We start from the raw sequence: 20,020 nt of genomic DNA, 5'->3' as shown, positions 1-20,020 counted from the left end.
GGGGGAGCAGCAGGCAGAAGGAGAAGAAGGTTCCCTGCTGAGCAGGGTCCCCAACTTGGGACTTGGTCCCGCAATCCTGGGATCATGACCTGAGCCGAAGGCAGACGCTTAACCGACCCAGCCACCCAGGCATCTCTCAGGATCTATTTCTTGAAGACCAATCATATCCTGACAGTGGAAGAATGCTGAGAAAGGGGTGTGGCCTCTGCCCTCTGAGGCAGGTGACACTCCCCCCCGGGGAAGGGAAAGGATTCCAGCATCGATTTCCACGGGTGGGTTTTCCAGCATCACCAGGCAGTTCATTCAGTTCTGACACTGTCTACCCAAGACAGTGTCAGATCCCACCGGTTAAGGGTTTAGCCCCACGGGCTGCCCCTCACCCCCGAGATCTCAGAGTCCAATCAAAAGGTGTCATCTGTGCTTCTGACTATACATTAGAACTTCCACCGTCCTCTCCTTGGGTTGGATACATTTACGAGGGTGGCCCAAGAACTCAGAGAAGTATTTCACTTACAAGATGACCAGTTTGTGATAAAAGGGTTGTGACTCAGAAACAGCCAGATGGAAGAGATGCACAGGGGCAGGTGTGAGAAAAGGGCGTGAAGAGTCCGTGTTCTCTGGGATCTATCACTCTCCCTGTTCTCCACGTGTCCACCAACCCGGAAGCACTCCCAACTTTATGGACGTTCCATTACATAAGCCCACTCGATTAAAGTCATTGGCCATTGGTGATTCAACCTTCAGCCCCTCTCCTCTCCAACAAGGTCCAAGAGGGACTGAAGGTTCCAAACCTCTGATCACGTGGACGGTTCCCTTGGCAACCAGCCTCCCTCCTCAGGTGCTCCCCCCACAAAGAGTCACCTTGTTAACATAGCAAAAGACACCTTGATGGCTCTCAGCACAGGAAATTCCAAGGGTTTTAGGACAAAGACCAAATATAGATATTTCTTATTATAAATCACAATATCGCAGGAGGAGATGAACCTTCAAGAGATAGCCACAAGTAATTACAAATCAATAGGCAATTGCAAAGTGCGGTAAATATTCAGAAAGAACGCATGGCTCTGGAAGTAGAGAAGCATGATTTCATCTGAGGAAGTGAAGAAGGACTGTGAGCGAAGATCTGAACAAATAAGCAGGTGGTCAGGAGGGAAGGAAAAAGAGAAAAGAATATTGCCGAGGGGTAAACTATATGCAAAGACCTTCATATCCAAATAATATCGCAGAACTCATGATAGAAAGCTACCGTCGCTTGAAGACTACCATTTTGTGCGGATGGGCAACTTTGGTTGGCGGTCCCATCGATAAATGATTTTGGAGCACTTTTCGCGATCATAGCTATCCCGTTGTTGAATGTCTTAAAACACAAAATTCAACTGAGTAAATATGAAAGATCTTGTTGGCTTTATTCAACCGTTCGTGCGTGAAACAGGGCACTTCCCATCTAGCAAAGAGCAAGGAGCTTGGAGGAGCTGTGCAAAATGGAAGACTTTTATAGGCAGAAAGCGGTCGGAACAAGGAAGCCATACCTGCAAAACAGCAGGTTGTCTACTGCGAGGTCACTTCTTTAGGGGACAACGGGGGTCTACCAGGCAGATGGCCTCACTAGCGCTGATCAGGTGATTCCTGACTGCTGTAAGATTCTTTTTCTGGGAGAGCGAGATTGTAATTAAGTCTCCGTTTGGTGATGTGGGACTTAGCAAAAGCAATTCCATTTGGGGGGCTTGTTGTCTTGTCTTTTAATGCCTGCAAGGTACCAGGCACACTACCTTACATTTTTACCCAAAATTGGCTTTATGCACTATATGCTTTTATTACTATGCCTGTTTTAGAGACAAGGAAGTGGGGGCTTGGAGGGATGAAGCGACTTATCTAAAGAAGATGGAGTAGCCAAATCTTGAACCCGGTCGTCTGATTCTAGAACCCACATTCATTAGGACGCTGCCCTGTCTCCCATGCCCAAGGCATGGCCCATCTTTATAAGCCTGTGTTCAACAAGGTAGCACATGGATGAGCCGAGAATGTATATTATTGACCTTGTTTTCTACTTCATTGTGTTTCGTTTTATTTTTTTTAATTAATTTTTTAAAAGATTTTATTTATTTATTTGACAGAGGGCACAAGCAGGGGGAGGGGTAGAGGGAAAGGGAGACTCCTCACTGAGCAGGGAGCCTGATGTGGGGCTTGATCCCAGGACCCTGGGATCATGACCCAAGCCGAAGGCAGATGCTTAACTGACTGAGCCCCCCAGGCCCCCCTCCATTGTATTTTTTAAATAATATATATTTATGAAACCTACAAACAACACGACTTAGCCCTATTAATGTAATGTCATTTATAAAAATAACAATGTACTTGGTTCTACCAATTAACTGTGAGGACTCCCTTTCTGCCTCAGGGACAAAGCAGCTAGAGGAAATCCTGTTTCAGCACTTGGTCGGAACGCTGCTCTCTAATCCCGGGATGGTACTTGGCCATGGGTAAGAGTTACACCACCACCTTCTCTTCTCGTTGCTTCCTTCCTCCCATCTGCCCTCAGCCCTTGAAATGCATATAATCTGGGAAGTAAACCCGGGTCCTTTGGAGAAGCCACAGGTGCTAAAGTGGGTGTTTTCCATACACGAGCTTTGTTTGAGAAGAGTTTGAGATTTTTCCCAGAGCATGCATTTATAAACATATAGATATATATTATTTTTAGAGTTATAGACTTTTTCCAGAACATCTCTTTACAAACGTTTTTCAATAGAATGTAGAAAGAGATGGAAACATTGCTACATGCTTATTGCATCAATTCAAACAGTAAAAATCACCTACTTTCCCTCCATCCCACTGATAATTTTCTGTGCATACATATATATGTGAAGTATGTTTACAATTCTGTAAAACGGTCATTATTCCTTAAAAATTGCTCTATTGGGGCGCCTGGGTGGCTCAGTCAGTTAAGCGTCTGCCTTCAGCTCAGGTCATGAGCTCAGGGTCCTGGGATTGAGTCCTGCATCAGGCTCCTTGCTCAGCGGGGAGTCTGCTTCTCCCTCTGCCTCCCCTCCCCCTTCGTGCTCATGCTTGCTCTCTCTCAAATAAATAAATAAAATCTTTTAAAAAATTGCTCTATTAAATGTTTACTTTTTACTCCAGAAAATATCACGTTATATCAATAGAACCATTTTTAGGGGCGCCTGGGTGGCGCAGTCGTTAAGCATCTGCCTTCGGCTCAGGGCGTGATCCCGGCGTTATGGGATCGAGCCCCACGTCGGGCTCCTCTGCTATGAGCCTGCTTCTTCGTCTCCCACTCCCCCTGCTTGTGTTCCCTCTCTTGCTGGCTGTCTCTATCTCTGTTAAATAAATAAATAAATAAATAAATAAATAAGTAATCTTAAAAAAAAAAAAAAGAACCATGTTTAGCGACTGCGTCGAATTCCGTGATTTTACTCAACTATTCCCTTGGTGGTTTCCAACACTTTACTGGTATAAACATCGCTGCAGTGGGTATTCCTATACATACATGTTGCACAGTTTCCAGTTATCCCCTCGGGGTAAATTCAAGGACAGAGGACTTCTGGTTAAAGGGTTAACATGCTGAGCTGCTCGATGTCCGTAGCAACTCTTCTCAGCACCGAGAATGCACCCGTTTTCCACCAAAAGTGTATGAGCACCTGCTAACGCATATCTTCCAACAGGGGGTTCACCCCTCTTTCAAATATGTGCCACTCCTGTAGGCTAAAAATGACATGTGTTCACGTGTTGTCAGCCTGGTCCACGTGGAAAAGCTTCAGGGACACCAGCCAGAGGAAAAGACTGGATGGCTGAAACCGACCCTCCTCTTCGAAGACCCAGAAACTCATTCTTTTCTGTCCCTCACAATGATCTGATCCCAAGAGACTGACTCTCTGGCCGACTGAAATGCACAGAGCGGTGAGAATGATACCAAGATATCCACTACGGATTGTCCGTGGAAACCACAGCCGACAAAGCTCGGAAATCCATGTGTGAATAAAACTGGTACATTTGGCCTTAGAACGTTACGCATGCATTGAATGTCCATTGGAAAACCTCTCTATTATTTTGTATATATATGTATTTAAAAAATCATCGTCAGAGGGATCAGAAAAAACGTGAAATCCATGTCACCAGCGGGCTCATCAAAAAGTTGTTTGATGTACATGGGCTCGAAATAAAGACGAGGAGAGACCTAGATAGCGTTATGGATGGATGGGTTTTCCAGAAAGAACAGTGCTGGAAGGCTGTTGGCTGTAATCTCTCCACTTTGGCTACACCCTAAGGACAGCCTGCTGTGGAGATGGGGAACGTTTGCAGAAGGTGGTTACCCTGGGGAGCATTTGGACACGGCTGACATTTCTTCTGTCACCTTGTCCTGTTCTTCCATTCCTGAGAACCCTTCTGATGAACACATTCTTTTTTTTTTTTTTTTTTCTATGCTGATTCGTGAAGTGGGCTGTTGTGGAATTTTGCAGGCCTCTCGGTCTCCTTCAGCTGACCTTACACAGCTATTATCTGACCTATTAAGTGTTCATTTCTATTCATTTTTTTTTTTCTTTAGAGAGAGAGAGGAGAGAGAACGGAAGCAGGGAGGGGCAGAGGGAGAGGGAGGGAGAGAATAGTAAGCAGGCCCCACGCTCAGCGCAGAGCCCAATGCAGGGCTCGATCTCACGACCCTGAGATCACAACCTGAGCCAAAATCAAGAGTCGGATGCTTAACCGACTGAGCCACCCAGGCGCCCCTCCTCTCTTTTCATTTAGCAGCTATAAACGGGCCAAGCCAAAGGAAAAATCAATGGTGTGCCTATTTGCTGTATTAATCAGGACAGAACCCTGGCTTGGCTTAGCTTAGAGAAAAGCAGGAATGTCTACGGGCTCAAAAATGAGAACCAAAGGAGTGGTGTTGATGGGGCTGGATTGGGGGGCAGCTACAATCAGGATCTTAATGCCATGCATCTCTTGGTTTCTCAGTGTGACTTGGAATTGCTCTGGCTTCAAGCCTTTTCACAGATGACCAGGGAAAGAGGGTGTGAATATGCGTATATCAGCAGGGAGGGGATGGTTTGTAGATGTGACTCAGGAAAGTTCCAGATTCAAGACTTTTGTGACATGAACAGAGAGTCCAAGGCCTCTTTCCTGGCAGTTCCCATTGAAATAACAATTTTTTTCCAAGGATTTTACTTATTTATTTGAGAGAGATAGAGCGCACAAGTGGGGGTGAGGGAGGGAGAAAGGGAGAGGGAGAAGCAGACTCCCCGCTGAGCAGGGAGCCCGACGTGAGGCTCGATCCCAGGACCCTGGGATCATGACCTGAGCCGAAGGCAGACGCTTCACCGACTGAGCCACCCAGGTGCTCCTGAAATAAAATTCTTGAGAAGAATTCGATTCATCCAGCTTGAGTCCCATGCCCCAAGAAAGGTGAGTGATATATCCATTAGCAATACCTGGTTGAGTACAACATTTTCCAGTAGAATTTGGACAGTCTTCTGTGTAGGCGAAATAATATATATTCACTACGTTTCCCTATCATCGATAAATAGTGGGGTGCCATTTCTAGTTTGTCTCTTGTGACTCGTCCATTCAGATATTTTGTTCCTTTTGAAAAGCTATGATTTGTCATAGCTAGGTTTTTAGACAGAGCCCAACATTGCCTGTTCAGGTATCCGGCTGTGTGGCAGGCTCGAGGGAATTCATACGTGACCTACCAGGGGATTAGGGTGAAGGTCTGGAGAGGTGACATTAGAGCTCTCATCGCCGTCTCTGCTAGTGCTGCCCTCCAGCGAAGACCAGGGAGTAAATCACAATTATCTCAGGCTAGGGAGGGTGCACTGAGCTATGTGCATGTAAGCTCCCCAGCAAGGGACCTGGAGCCGTGAAAGAGAAGAAAATTAAGGTGGCGTGATCGCAGGAGATGATTATCCTCCGTAAATCGCACGTGAAACTGGAGAGGGAGGCAGGCTTCTGAGACTGCCTCTTGTCGTGACCAGGGATGTGTTTATCATATGGCCGTTAAGAATCCCCATGTCACCAGCTCCCAGTAACATGGGTTTTAGGAAATCATTCCGTGTTTAAAGTCCCAGGCTTCTCATCTGAAAAATGAAGGTGACCGACAGAATCACTTAAGCAGGTGATGCAAAGTGTGTCCCCATTTCCTATCGGATGGATTCATTTGTCTTTTTGTTAGTAGTTACTATCATCTGGAGAGGGTTTGAGACTTCAGTTTGGATGCTCAAAACCTTCAGAGCAACAGAAAATTCTTTGGGAGATCGTCGGCCCTAGACCATGCTGTCTGCTACGGGAATGGAATCGCAGAACTCCAAAGTGCTCCATGGTGGGGGGGAAAGGGGTTCTGTGATCAAACTAGTTTGGAAAATACTGAACTTAACAGAGTTAAACAGGCTGTTGGAAGCTGCTTCTTCTTCTTCTTCTTCTTCTTCTTCTTCTTCTTCTTCTTTTAAGATTTTATCTATTTATTTGACGGAGAGAGAGACAGCCAGCGAGAGAGGGAACACAAGCAGGGGGAGTGGGAGAGGAAGAAGCAGGCTCATAGCGGAGGAGCCCGATGTGGGGCTCGATCCCATAACGCCAGGATCACGCCCTGAGCCGAAGGCAGACGCTTAACCGCTGTGCCACCCAGGCGCCCCTGTTGGAAGCTTCGATCTGCTCATATGTGTGCCATCACCACACCACAGCCACGGTGATGGTTTTTGGAACAGAAATAGGATCATGTCACTTTTTGACCCGCAACTTTCCAATGGATTCCCATTGCCCTTGGAATTGAATCTAACCCTTGTGCTTTGACGTCTGCGTCCCTATGTAATTTGACCCTCGGTCTCTCCGGGCTCAGTGTGTACCCCTCTCGCCCTTGCTCACTAATCTCTTGCCGTATGCATCAAGTCCTCCTGCTGCCAGGATTTTGCACCTCCTTTTTGTCCTCTCTGGGGTGATTTCCCTCTACATCTTCCCATGGTGGTGCATTTGCATTCTCTAGGTCTCCAGGGGCTCCCTCCCTGACCACCCCATCTAAAGGAGGTTCCTGTACCACTTACCTTATTTCCCTCAAGCGAGCTCTTGGTTCACGCCGATCAAATGGTGCCTCACTGAGTGCCTTGGAAAGGGTACGTGTTTTGCCTTGTTTTCCAAATCTTCCTCAATTCTCTATCATCAAAGACAATTGGTCTTCCTTCATCAAGCTGAAAATCCCTCTGTGTTTCCACCTGTCACTTCACGCAGCCCGGAATTAGCTGCAGTTGGAATATGCGTGATGCTGGCATGAATATTTACAACAAAGCAAGAGAATTGCCTCCAACCCACCCGTGCATTGGATGACTTGCTTCAATTTTTTTCCCCCTTGAATTCACTCAATGGGACCACGGGATCGATCAATGGGATTTTTTTGGACTTTAATGAGATCATGAGTTCTCTCCCTGGAGCAGGGAGCTGTAACGGGAGGGCTGATGGGTTGCTGGTGTTGGGTAACTACACCGAAGTATTACTGCCCCTCCCCGGGGCAGCCCTGTAATGATACCTCCATGTGAAAGTCCCAGAATGTGCTTTTACCGGCACTCAAGGCAAACTTTAGCCCGTCGATCAGCCAGTTGGTGCCAACCATACGGGGATCTCTGGGAGTCTTCCACAGAGGCCAGTGCTTCTGCTCAGCCATCAGGCGGTTGTGTATTCCTTGGAGGAATCAGGCAGGTTGATAGAATGTTGGCCCTTGAGCCCTCTGAGATCCTGGAGCCCATTCTTGATTTTGCAAGTGGAGGAACTGAGGCCCAGAGAGGTACAGGATGGGGGCTCAGGTGGGGGCATGTGATGTCAGAGCGGTTGAAAGCCTGGCCACTTGATTCTGTGTCCAGAGAACCTTCCACTGCAAAGCAGAGTCACAATACCAGAAACACATAAAGCAGACAGGAGCCATCACCAAGGCAGGGGCACAGAAAGTGAGGTCCCAGGGGTGGAGGGATGGCTGCTCAGCCAAAGCGGGGAGCAGGCAGGTGGCTTGGACGGGGGGCCGGGGAAGGTGACACTCGAATGTTGGACGTGAAGCTGGGTCTTGAATGGGAGCAGCGACAAGAGGCTGGGGCATTACTGGGGGTAACATTTCAGAGTCTTGAAGAGTGAGGGGACGGTGGCTGCATTTGCGATGTCCCCGGTCCATCACTGCTCCCTCTAGCATCTCTACTCACTCTCTGTCCCAGGTCCCTTGATGGGCGTCTTGAGGCTTGTTCAGCATCCTTCTGGTTTGGCTGGGGGGTCTGTACCTCATGCATGGGTGACCTCACACAGGTCTCTAGCGTGTCTGTTGGTCCCCACTGTCTCTCCATCAGGCCTATGTCCTCAGCATGGCGGCGGGAGCTCTCTTACTGCAGACGATTTCACACTTCCTCTCCCTGTTGGAGCCTTCCCTGATGATCCTTGCTGCGCCATTTTTCCATTTACCCGATGCCTTTGGCCCTTGCCTCCATTGCCAGGTATTTAAACCCTCAATTGTTTGGTGACCCTTTGCTGTAAGTTATCGGGGCCTCTCACACTGGGTTGTAAGCAGAGACCGTCTCTGCTCGTCTGGGCTGGGCTCCCTGGGTGGACGCAGTCAGTAACCCCAACGCTCCGTTAGACAAGGCAGGTCTCTGCTCTCCACTGACAGTGGCCTCTGCTATGATCTGAACGCTTGCGTCCCCTGCAAAATTCACGTGTTGAAATCTTAATGCAGTGGTATTAGGATGTGCGGCCTTTGGGAGGTGATTAAGTCTTGAGGGTGGGGGGCGCCTGGGTGGCACAGCGGTTAAGCGTCAGCTTTCGGCTCAGGGCGTGATCCCGGCGTTCTGGGATCGAGCCCCACATCAGGCTCCTCCACTATGAGCCTGCTTCTTCCTCTCCCACTCCCCCTGCTTGTGTTCCCTCTCTTGCTGGCTGTCTCTCTCTCTGTCGAATAAATAAATAAAATCTTAAAAAAAAAAAATCTTGAGGGTGGAAACTTCATAATGGGATTAGTGCCCCAATGAGAGACCCCACAGAGTTCCCTGACCCCTGCCACCACGTGAGGACACAGCGAGAAGCACGTGGTCCAACCACACTAGCACCTTGACCTCCAGCGTCCAGTCTCCAGAACCATGAGAAATAAATCCGTGCTGTTTACAAGCCACCCAGTCTGTGGTATTTTGTTAGAGTGGCTGGAACAGACCGAGACAGGATCTATCTGCTTTCTTCCGTTGAGATCCCCGCCCGGGGCCCTGGAGGCATGGACCCTCTGAGCCCTGGTGTGGGAGCACGTGCTTAAATAGTCCTCTTTTTTTTTTTTTTTAATTGTGGTAACATATACATAAAACTTACCATTGTAACCATTTTAAGGGCACAGTTCAGTGGCATTAAGAACGTTCCCATTCTGGTGCAACCATCACCACCATCCATCCATCCATCTCCAGCGCTCTTTGCATTACCCGGAACTGAAACCTAACACCCATTAAACACGAACTCCAGCCTCTGCACCCCTGCACCCCCCGCAGCCGCCACTCTACTTTCTGTCTCTATGAATTTGGTGTGCCCGGCTTATTTCAATGAGCACAGTGTCTTCAGACTTCATCCATGTTGTTCGTGCATCCAGAAAGTCCTTCCTTTTGGGGGCACCTGGGGGGCTCAGTCGGTGAAGCACCTGCTTTCAGTTCAGGTCATGATCCCGGGGTGCTCTGATTGAGCCCCGAATCAGGTTCCCGGCTCAGCGGGGAGTCTGCTTCTCTCTCTTCCTCTGACTATCCCGCCACTTGTGTGCGCTCGCTCTCAAATAAATAAATAAAATCTTAAAAAGAAAAGAAAGAAAAGAAAAGAAAAAAGAAAAGAAAGAAAAGAAAAGAAAAGAAAAGAAAAGAAAGGAAAGGAAAGGAAAGGAAAGGAAAGAAAAGAAAAGAAAAGAAAAGAAAAGAAAAGAAAAGAAAAGAAAAGAAAAGAAAAGAAAAGAAAAGTCCTTCCCTTTTATGGCAAGATAATGTCCCACAGCCCGGGTACGGCATGTTTTATCTATCCGTTCACCTGTCTGCGGACCCACAGGTTTCTTCCACCTTCTGGCTGTTGTGAATTAAGCTGCCTTGCACACAGAGGTGCAAACATCAGTTGGAGTCCCTGCTTTCCATTCTTGTTGGCTTTCGGCTCTCTCCTCCACAGGACAGGCTCACAATCATATCGGTCCCCCTCCCAATTCACAAGCGAGAGGCAGCTATGGCTCGCAAGGTGGGGGGTGGAGGGTGGGGGGCTGGACAGCTCTCTGGGGCTCATAGGGGTGTTTCTCTCCCCGCTTGTAGGGCTCTCTAATGACTCTCCCTGGTGCACAGTGCGGGGCAGTTCTGGGAACTTCAGGCGGAATGTTTTGGCTGACCTCCCCCCTAAATGGTTGTTAAAATGGGGGAGTTGCATGGGTGAGGGATTATCGTTGCCTTAATTATTTTTGAGTCTTGAGAAATTAATCAGCGTCCCCATGATTGTTTACATTAGACCAGGCGAGAACCGCTCCCAGCATAGCCGGCTCCTCCAGCTGCTCACAGATGTTGAAAGGGGCCATCAGGAAAACCTAGCAGGCTCACGAACAGTGGAGCTGAGGATATTTTCCTAATGATGTGTAACTCGTCAGAAACGAACTATTTGGTTTCTACCCCAAATTTAATTTACTCCATGACCCTATAACACTCAGCGAGGAGGGAGTCTGAAAATAGTCTGCGGCTACTGAAGCCCTTTGAAAAGGGTGACTTTTCTTCCTGGGACAAAGTTAAGTATCTCCATCACCTGAAAAATAGGACCACAAATACAAAGGCCTGGACTTTGGAGGATCTGTGTTGTTTAGACTCGAAAACGAAAACGGCATCCCGTTGGTTTATGCAAATAAGCAGATGCACGTCTGACCCCCAATTTGTTTTTACCTGTTCCTCTTACGGGTTTGTTTATAATAATAATAATGTCATCTTCAGTGAGAAAGGGCTCCCTGTTACCCCAAACCAGCCACAGGGAGAAATGGATTCCCTTGTCTATCCACTCAACAAATATTTATTGAAAAACTACGAGGAGTCAAGTAAATCAGCGGGGCTCCTTCGATGCAGAGCCTGAGGCAAGGGTGTGAGTGAAAGTGGTTTATTTCCTAGGAAGCGGGAGTGGGGGTGGGGTACGGCAGGGGGGAGGAGAACCAAGGAAGGGCATGCTGATGGGGTTTAGTCATGCCTCGGACACCTGAGAAAACAGGTGGTGGGGGTCTCAGGATCAAAATGATTGTGATGAAAAAATAGCAATGCTCAAAACATGATGGTGAATACAATAGGATGTAAAGCTCCTATCTGGTGTGACGTCAACCATGTATAGAAGAAGTAGGTGTGCACACACGCACACACGATCTTGACGTTCAGAGATGATACCACTATGATCATTTGATGGCCGAAGGATACTCTGTAGCACGGATATATCATAATTTGTTTTTCTGTTGTGGGATTATTTGTGGCTTCTGGGTTTGTACCGCTAAAACCAATACCGCAGTGGAGACCTTGAACACTAACCTGGGTCTGAATGCTTGAAAATTTCCTGGTGCTGATTTTCAACATTGCAATTACTGAGTCAGGGAAAAAAAATGAGTATGTTTAAGGTTTTTCATAACCGTTGTCAAATGACCTTCCAGAACAGTTGAAGTGCGGACCTACGTTTTCAGAAAACTGCTCCACTCTTGGATTGGATTGATTAAACTGTTTTGTCAAAGGAAATCAATCTGGTGATGTGTCCTGAGTTTTTAAATGCTTTTATTTGCATTATAAAAGTAACAGAAATTCATTCGATGATACTGAGAAAAGAGAGAACAAAAGCATCACCTTGGTTCTAACTTGCCAGAGACGATTCCAAAGTCAATTTTTCCATAAATTTAGCTAAAATATATTATAATTTTAAAGTAGTTTTGGTTTCCGTCTCTTTTTATTTTTTTGCAATTGTCCCCCCGCCTTTTTACATCACAAACATGCGAGCCCTGTTTTGAGTCTACCCAGGGAAGCATACATATGCGCACATACGTGTGTGGTCAAAACAAAACTAGACATTTCCCTTTTTTTCTTTTGCCTTCTGCTCTTGGTCTATTTTTCTTTGATTATTATTTTTAAACTGGGGATTGAGAGATGGTTTCCGAGTGACCTATTTATATCCTCACTGAGATAACTCTTGCAGACCTAATACACGGATGCCTTAGGGAGGAAGTTGTGTTTTCCAAAAGTTTTCAGAATGTTTTAAAAGGTCCACACGAGATGTTGTGTCCGTTCGACAACAACGCCCTTTTGTGAGCCCGAGACTGCCTCTGGCCAACGCAAGCTTGGAAACGCGGTTTTTCTGGTAGCAGGTGTCTCTCAACGCTCGGGTCAGAGTAGGAGGGGCAAGCAGGAAGCCTTGAACTCCTCTGCTCTCTATTTATTTACGAATTCTATCAGGTTGACCATTGGAACCAGCGAGTCGATGAGGTGTCATGGTTGACCAATGCAAGTTAAACAACTTCCTTGCTCTTTAAAAAAAAAAGTCCACTTCTCTTCTTTTCTAAGCATTCTTTCCCTCTCATTCTGTGTTTGTGCGGTGTTGACGGTCAGCGGAGGTGGCCAGGACAGAGTGGTGACAAGGACAAAAGAGCACGATAACACTTGAAGTTTGGGCCGACAGAGGGGTGAGAGGTCAGAAAAGCAAACAGAGATCAAGGGGCACAGATAACGGGGGGGGGGGGGGGGGGGCAAAGCCCATGCAAACACTGGCCCGCTGGGACGGTGGCAGTCTGAGCAGCAGCACGGGGTGGGCTGGGCGCCTGGCTGTCCCACCCGGGAAGTCTGCTGGCCCAGCCCAGCTGCACTCTCTCCCCTCTCGCCCTGCTGAGAACCGGCCCTCCTTGAGTTCTTCCTGGGGACCCCGTCCTTGCTGAAAACTGAAAGCAGCTGGCAGGTAGCTGTGTCTGGGGCAGAGGGAACGCAGACCTTCGCCAAAGGCAGAGCCCTGATGTTGCTTATGCCAAAGAAGCTTTCTTGCTTCGTGTCTGTTTCAGGAACACTTTGATTATCCGTAAGAGCAAGGGCGGGTGCTGGGAACAGGGTTCTCAGTGTGTGAGAGGCTGCTCGTAGGAACCAGCAAAAGAAAAAAAAAAAAAAAAAGACGTGTGGTTCTTTAAATTAAGTCCTCGCTTGGGTTTCCCAGAAGCAGGGCCGGAGGCAAAGATTTCTGTGCAAGTTGTTTATTTGGAAGGTGAAAGTAGGAGAAACACCAGAAGGGAAGGGGGCAGTTGGGATGGCCCAGGAAACCAGTAACGTTTGAATTATCGAGCAGATTACCAGGGCGGGCAACTGGGCTAAATGTCCCCAGGGAGTTCTGAGACCAGCGTAGGGCAAATTCCAGAGTTATCCCCTCCAAGAGGAATGGGAGCTAAGCCATTTGTCCTTCAAGTCCTGAGTCACTGGTTGAGGATTTTTCCAGAAGGCATTATGTCCCTCCTTGGCTTGTCCTCACTCTGGCTGAGTGTCCTCCCAGTGGCCAGACAAAGGCGAGGAGTCGGGGTGCGGCAGTGGGACCCCGAGAGTGGGTGCCTCTAAAGGGAAGTGGGCGTTCTCAGTACTTAAGAAAATTCAACATTCCACTCAAAAACACATGCGAGATTCAGCCAGGAAAGTCCTCAGTACTTGCTCCCCTCCGCAGGGATCATTCCATCCATTTCATTGATCAAAAGAGGCAAGAATGCTCTTCCTCCCTCAGCCCTTATACCTATCCGGTGGCTTTTTGTTGTAAACCCCAGGAATGTGTTTTATGTAATGAGGTTTGTTGTTTTTATTGTTTGGGGTATTAATTACCCCTTTGTACAAATCCAGGATTATAAGGCAATGTGATACGAATTACAGTTTTCCAAGGCTCCAGCGAAAATCTGGATAAAACAATTAAAGAACTCAGTGGACAGCCGCGGAGCCGCCTGTGTCTACTTTGCCAAGTCCCTGATTTGTGAGATAGCAGCCTCCTGACAATTTTGATGTATGTTTCACATACTCCTCTATTATCTTAATTTGTAACATTTCTTTTAGACTCACCTGAGGGCATGTTCTTTCAGAAACTCAATTATGGGCCGTTAGTTGTTTGACAACACTTTTGGCAAATGGTTATTGCGGGAGTAGGGTCTGGGTGTTTGACTGACAGCAGGACATAGCGGGCTTTCAACAGGTGCCTTGGGGAGGGGACCCCAGGGGTAAGAGAAGCCTCCCGAATGGGGTACGCATCCAACAAGGAGTAGACGGAGGAGTGTCATTCAAGAAGTGTTTATTGAGCATTTCCATGTGCTAAAACAGTGATTCTTTCCTGGTCTCAACGCTTTACATGCTTGAAAATTATCGAAGACTGCAAAGTGCTTTTATGTCCGTGGGGTGATAGCTATGGATATTTTCCATATTAGAAATTAAAAGAGAAAATATTCAAATTGTATTATTAATTCATTCAAAAAATAGCCATAAGAAGACCATTGCATGTTAACGTAAGTAACGTATTTTTATGGAAAATAACTCTGTTTTCCAAAACAAAAGAGATGCATAGCAGGGAGAACGGCGGCATTGCTTTACATTTGTGCAAATCTCTTTTATGTCTGGCTTGATAGAACGCAGCTGGACTTCAATATCAGCTTCTGCATTCAATTTATTGGAATATGTTGTTTTGGTTGGAGTCTATCAAGAAAATCTGGCCTCGCACAGATACAGGGTTGGAAAAAGGAGGATTTTAATAGCCTTTTAGATAATTGTGGATTTTTTTTTTGATGCAATACCCAAATTTGACAGTTCCCAAACTAACTTCCTTCCTCCCCTCCCCCTTCCTTCCTTCCTTCCTTCCTTCCTTCCTTCCTTCCTTCCTTCCTTCCTTTCTTCCTTCCTCCCTCCCTCCCTCCCTCCCTCCCTCCTTCCTTCCGAACCACTGTAACCATTTTAAGCATACATGTTGCTTTGCAAAAGATTAAGCTTTCTTGCTTCTTGTCTGTTTTAGGAACAAGTTTGATTCCCCCTAAGAGAATGAGCAGGTGCTGGGAACAGGGGTCTCAGTTTGTGAGGCGCTGGTATGCACATTTCGACCGAATCGAAGAGGAACCAGCAAAAGAAAAAAAAAAAGTCAGTTGAAGACTCAACTTTTGACGTGTGCTTCTTTAAATGGACATCGTTGTGCAGCCATCTCCAAGGTCCACCTCCAGACCTCTTTTCATCTTGCAAAACCGAAACTCTGTCCCCATTGAACACTTAATGGCTCATTCCCCTCCCCCACAGCATGTGGCCACCACCAGTCTACTTCCTGTCTCTACGAATTTGACTACTTTGGTACTTCATATGCATGGAATCGTATAGTATTTGTCCTTTTACGACTGGCTTATTTCACTTAGCATAATGTCCTCATGTGGTAGCGTGTGTCAGAATTCCCGTTGTTTTTTGGCTGAAAAATACTCCATTGTATCCCACGTTTTATTTATCCATTCATCCATCAATGGACACTTGGGTCACTTCCGCCTATTGGCCGTTGTGAGTAATGCTGCCGTAAACATGGGGGTGCAAATATCTGTGTGATATTTGCTTTCAAGTCTTTGGGGTATGCATCCAGAAGCAAACCTGCCGCGTTGTATGGTGATTATGTTTGTAATGTGATTAGGAACAGCCATATTGTTGAATAGTAGTTTCTTAGAAGTTAGTTACAACGTGGAATCTGAAACCACAGCAATTAACTTTCTGTGATGTTACATTAACATTTATTAGTTTCTCTTTTTTTTTTTTCCAAAGATTTTATTTATTTATTTGACTGAGAGACAGACAGCCAGCGAGAGAGGGAACACAAGCAGGGGGAGTGGGAGAGGAAGAAGCAAGCTCCCAGTGGAGGAGCCCAATGTGGGGCTTGATCCCAGGACCCTCGGATCACGCCCTGAGCTGAAGGCAGACACTTAACGATTGAGCCACCCAGTCGCCCCAACATTTATTAGTCTCTCTTGTACTTGGAATGAATCTTTAACCCACGCAAGATTCTTAAAACAGTATGCATGGGTCATTTGGAATAGATCGGTGCAGTGAATTTTAAAGATCTCCCCACTAATGATTCCTTTTCAATACAAGCTAAAATAATCACGTTCGTTCATATCACTGCCGATATTAAAGTCTTTCAGGTATTTCAAAGCTGTCAAGTTCACAGTGACAGATATAAGTTTTCTAAAAATCTAATTTTCCCTTGAAAGCTTTGTGTTTTATCCTTGGCAACCAATGCTGTCAGATGTTTTCCTTGAAGTGACAGGCTCACTTTGTTCATTTTCGAGAACACGTCTGCCAAATATCCAAGCGTGAATCACCAGAGCTTGTCACCTTTCAAGTAATCACGATATTCCAGAGAGGGAAGAGCTCTGGTTCAGTGTGCAAGTCAAACAACTGCCCAAGTGCTCTTGTGTGAGGCGGCTGTCCTCCTTTGCTACACGGGGTTACCGGTGGGATAGTCTGTGTCGTGTGAGCAGAGGTTTGGTTCTTGGATTCCCCACGAAAGAGTTACATCAGGGTCTACACTCAAAGACAGCAGGAAGGAAAGTAGAGAGCACAACACAGTTTATTAAGGACCACACATTCTCTCTCTCTCTCTCTCTTTTATTTTTTATTATTTTTTAAAGATTTTATTTATTTATTTGACAGAGAGAGACAGCCAGCGAGAGAAGGAACACAAGCAGGGGGAGTGGGAGAGAAAGAAGCAGGCTCCCAGTGGAAGAGCCCGACGTGGAGCTCGATCCCAGGACCTTGAGATCACGACCTGAGCTGAAGGCAAACGCTTCACCTACTGAGCCACTCAGGTGCCCCAGGATCGGTCAGGATTTAACACAGTTCATCAACATGACTGTTTGGTCAGGGACACACTTCGGTGACACTGTGTTCTTTTACCGTCCATGTGTTGGCAGGGAAACAGAGACTGTGCTCCAGTCTAGTCTGGTTACTGCCTCTCTTTGGGCTAAGGCTACAGCAGGTCCCCCCACACCTGCTTTTGTGCCATCAGTGTAAATATCACCACAGTGAAGAAGGCAAATAACAGCTTAGGGGATTTTTCATGGGTTATGTTTGAAACAGAACGTTACGTTAGTTTCAGGTGTCCAACGCGGTGATTCCACAACTCTGTATCTTACGTTGTGCTCCCTGAGAGTATGGCTTCCATCTACCACCGTACGGGCTCTTACAGTCCATTGACTATAGATTTCCTGTGTTGCACCTTCCTTCCCCCTGACTCATTCATTTTATAACTGGAAGCCTGGACCTCCCATGCCCCTCCTGTCACCCAAATACCCTCCCCCCGCCCATCCTCTCTGGCCACCACCAATGTGTTCACTGTATTTATGGGTCTGTTTCTGCTTTGTTTGATAGTTTTGTTTTTTAGATTCCGCATATAAGTGAAATCATACGGTGTTTGTCTTTCTCTGTCTGACTTATTTCACTTAGCATAATGCCCTCTGGGTCCATCCATGTTGTCCAAATGGCAAAAAAAAAATCTCATTCTTTTTTATGACTGAGTTCTAGTCCATTTATACATGTGCCACATTTTCTTTATCCATTTGTTTGTCAATGGACACTTAGGTTGCTTCTGTATCTTGTTTATTGTAAATAATGACACATAGTATTTCTTTAAAGATTGTATTTATTTGAGAGAGAGAATGGGAGCACAAGCAGGGGAACAGCAAGCAGAGGGAGAAGCAGGCTCCCCGCTGAGCAGGGAGCCTGACACTGGGCTTGATCCCAGGACCCCAGGATCTGACCTGAGCTGAAAGCAGATGCTTAACCGACTGAACCACCCAGGCGTCCCATCACTTAGTATTTTTTTGAGACTAGTTTAGATTTCACAGACTTCCTGAAAATTGTCTCAGGACAGTTCTGGTCTGCACTCTGTCCTTTGAGAACCTCTGTGCTAAATACGTTCTTGCTGGACTAAGAAGTCAAATACATACTAAACACATGTGTAGTTTATCTTCTTTATTTGTTTAAGCTATTTATTTTCGCTCTTCAAAAATATCACAGATCTGTAACAGAAAATGGACTAAAGCAAATATATGACTATAAAAGTCCCTAGTAACCTCATCATCCACAAACAACTATTATTAATAATTTGCTCTCTTGGGGGCGCCTGGGTGGCACAGCGGTTAAGCGTCTGCCTTCGGCTCAGGGCGTGATCTCGGCGTTCTGGGATCGAGCCCCACATCAGGCTCCTCCGCTGTGAGCCTGCTTCTTCCTCTCCCACTCCCCCTGCTTGTGTTCCCTCTCTCGCTGGCTGTTTCTATCTTTGTCGAATGAATAAATAAAATCTTTAAAAAAATAATAATAAAAAAATAAAAATAATAAAAAAATAAAATAATTTGCTATCTTTGCTTTCAGATAAATACCGATATCTACATCTATTTATTTACAGATATACTTTTTAAAGATTTTATTTATTTATTTGACAGAGAGAGAGACAGCCAGCGAGAGAGGGAACACAAGCAGGGGGAGTGGGAGAGGAAGAAGCAGGCTCATAGAGGAAGACCCTGACGTGGGGCTCGATCCCACAACTCCGGGATCACGCCCTGAGCCGAAGGCAGACGCTTAACCGCTGTGCCACCCAGGCGCCCCTACAGATATACTTTTTAAAAAATGGAATCATATTAAACAAGCTGTTATATAACCTGCTTTGTTTGTGGAACAATATGGCATAAATATTTCTCTATGCAATTAAACATTTTTACACACGCACAAGTTACAAATGCAAAGCAAATATAAAACAAATGGTTGGTATCACGTCCTAGGGCCACAACCAAAATGTATTTTAACCAAACCCAATTATTGCGAATGTAGCTTATTTCCTATCACTTTGCTATTGTAAGAATTCTCTTCCTACCGTTGTTATACCTGAAATGTTTGATAGATACTTAACGTTTTCTTTCTTACTATACGTATTCATAGTGGGGTTGGTAGATCATGGAATCTTCACATCTTGAAATAAAAATGGATTTTGTTTAATCGTCCTCCAAAAAGTCGTATCAACCTACTCTTTCATTGGGCAGTAGAAGGAAGTCCGGGTGCCAGCTGCTGTTTGTTTGTTTGTTTGTTTGTTTGTTTGTGAGAGTGAGTGCAGAAGAGTGCAGGCAGTGGGGGAGGGGCAGAGGGAGAGAGAGAATCCCAAGCACGCCCAGCGTGGAGCCGGATGAGGGGCTTGAACTCAGGACTCTGAGATCATGACCTGAGTTGATGTCGAGACTCGGTTGCCTAACTGACTGAGCCACCCAGACGCCCCCAAAGGTACTCTTTTTGAAAATTACCATTTTAACCATTTTTATGCCTATAGTTCAATGGCGTTATTTAAGAACATCTACGCTGTTGTGCCCCTTGTCCGTCACCAGAGCTTTTACCCTGCTCACCTGAACTCTGTCCCCAGTTAACGCTCACTGCCTGTCCCCTCTCCCAGCCCCTGGCAGTCACCCTTCTACCTTCTGTCTCTATAAATGTGATGACTCGTACGGTATTTGTCTTTTTGGTGACTGGCCTATTTCACTCAGACTTAATGCCCACTGATATTGACAGCCTGCTTTCACAAGCCCTTAAGTGGCAACACCAGGACCACTTGATTCCACTGTGTTTGCAACTGGACAATCTCAGGATTGCCACGTTCCTAAACAGATTTGGTCAGCAAAGGCGATGTATAAACAGAGATCCTTCTCTTTGGAGGGATAATTTGCCTAATGCATCATCAGAAGAAATGACGTTAGCATCACTGTTGATGAGCCTTCCACTGAATGTCTATCTATCGAGTTGAACAACCAAAACGGGACTTCGGGGCATGTATTTCCTTGCAATGTCGGTGGTGAGGCTCCGCGGCTCTTGTCCCAATGGAAGGTTGCAGAGTTGGCTTTGTCCATGGAAACGCGAGTGGAGTACAGCATTCACGCCCCCAAGCGCTGGGTCTGCGACCTTCCAGGTCTTTATTAAAATTAAGGTATTGGCAGAATCTGAAGAATGCAGACGCTCCCAGGATTGCA

The 20,020-nt window shown here is 46.3% G+C and overlaps 1 long non-coding RNA gene across 4 annotated transcripts; it reads left to right on the top strand.

Moving 5' to 3' along the window:
* The first annotated feature begins 12,755 nt into the window (after positions 1–12,755).
* LOC125283802 (uncharacterized) lies at positions 12,756–19,018 on the top strand. 4 transcript variants are annotated; one of them, XR_008959020.1, is made up of 3 exons: positions 12,756–12,933; positions 14,998–17,812; positions 18,611–19,018. It is a non-coding gene; the product is annotated as an uncharacterized LOC125283802 (long non-coding RNA). The 4 variants fall into 4 exon arrangements; XR_007191809.2 differs by lacking the exon at positions 18,611–19,018 and having other exon boundaries at positions 14,998–15,323; positions 16,665–17,973; XR_008959019.1 differs by lacking the exon at positions 18,611–19,018 and having other exon boundaries at positions 14,998–17,973.
* Positions 19,019–20,020: the final 1,002 nt, after the last annotated feature.

Source organism: Ursus arctos, unplaced genomic scaffold (assembly GCF_023065955.2).
Source record: "Ursus arctos isolate Adak ecotype North America unplaced genomic scaffold, UrsArc2.0 scaffold_14, whole genome shotgun sequence".
NCBI classification, from domain to species: Eukaryota; Metazoa; Chordata; class Mammalia; order Carnivora; family Ursidae; genus Ursus; species Ursus arctos.
The sequence above is the reverse complement of the archived record's forward strand: the minus strand, read 5'-3'. Positions and strand labels throughout refer to the sequence as shown.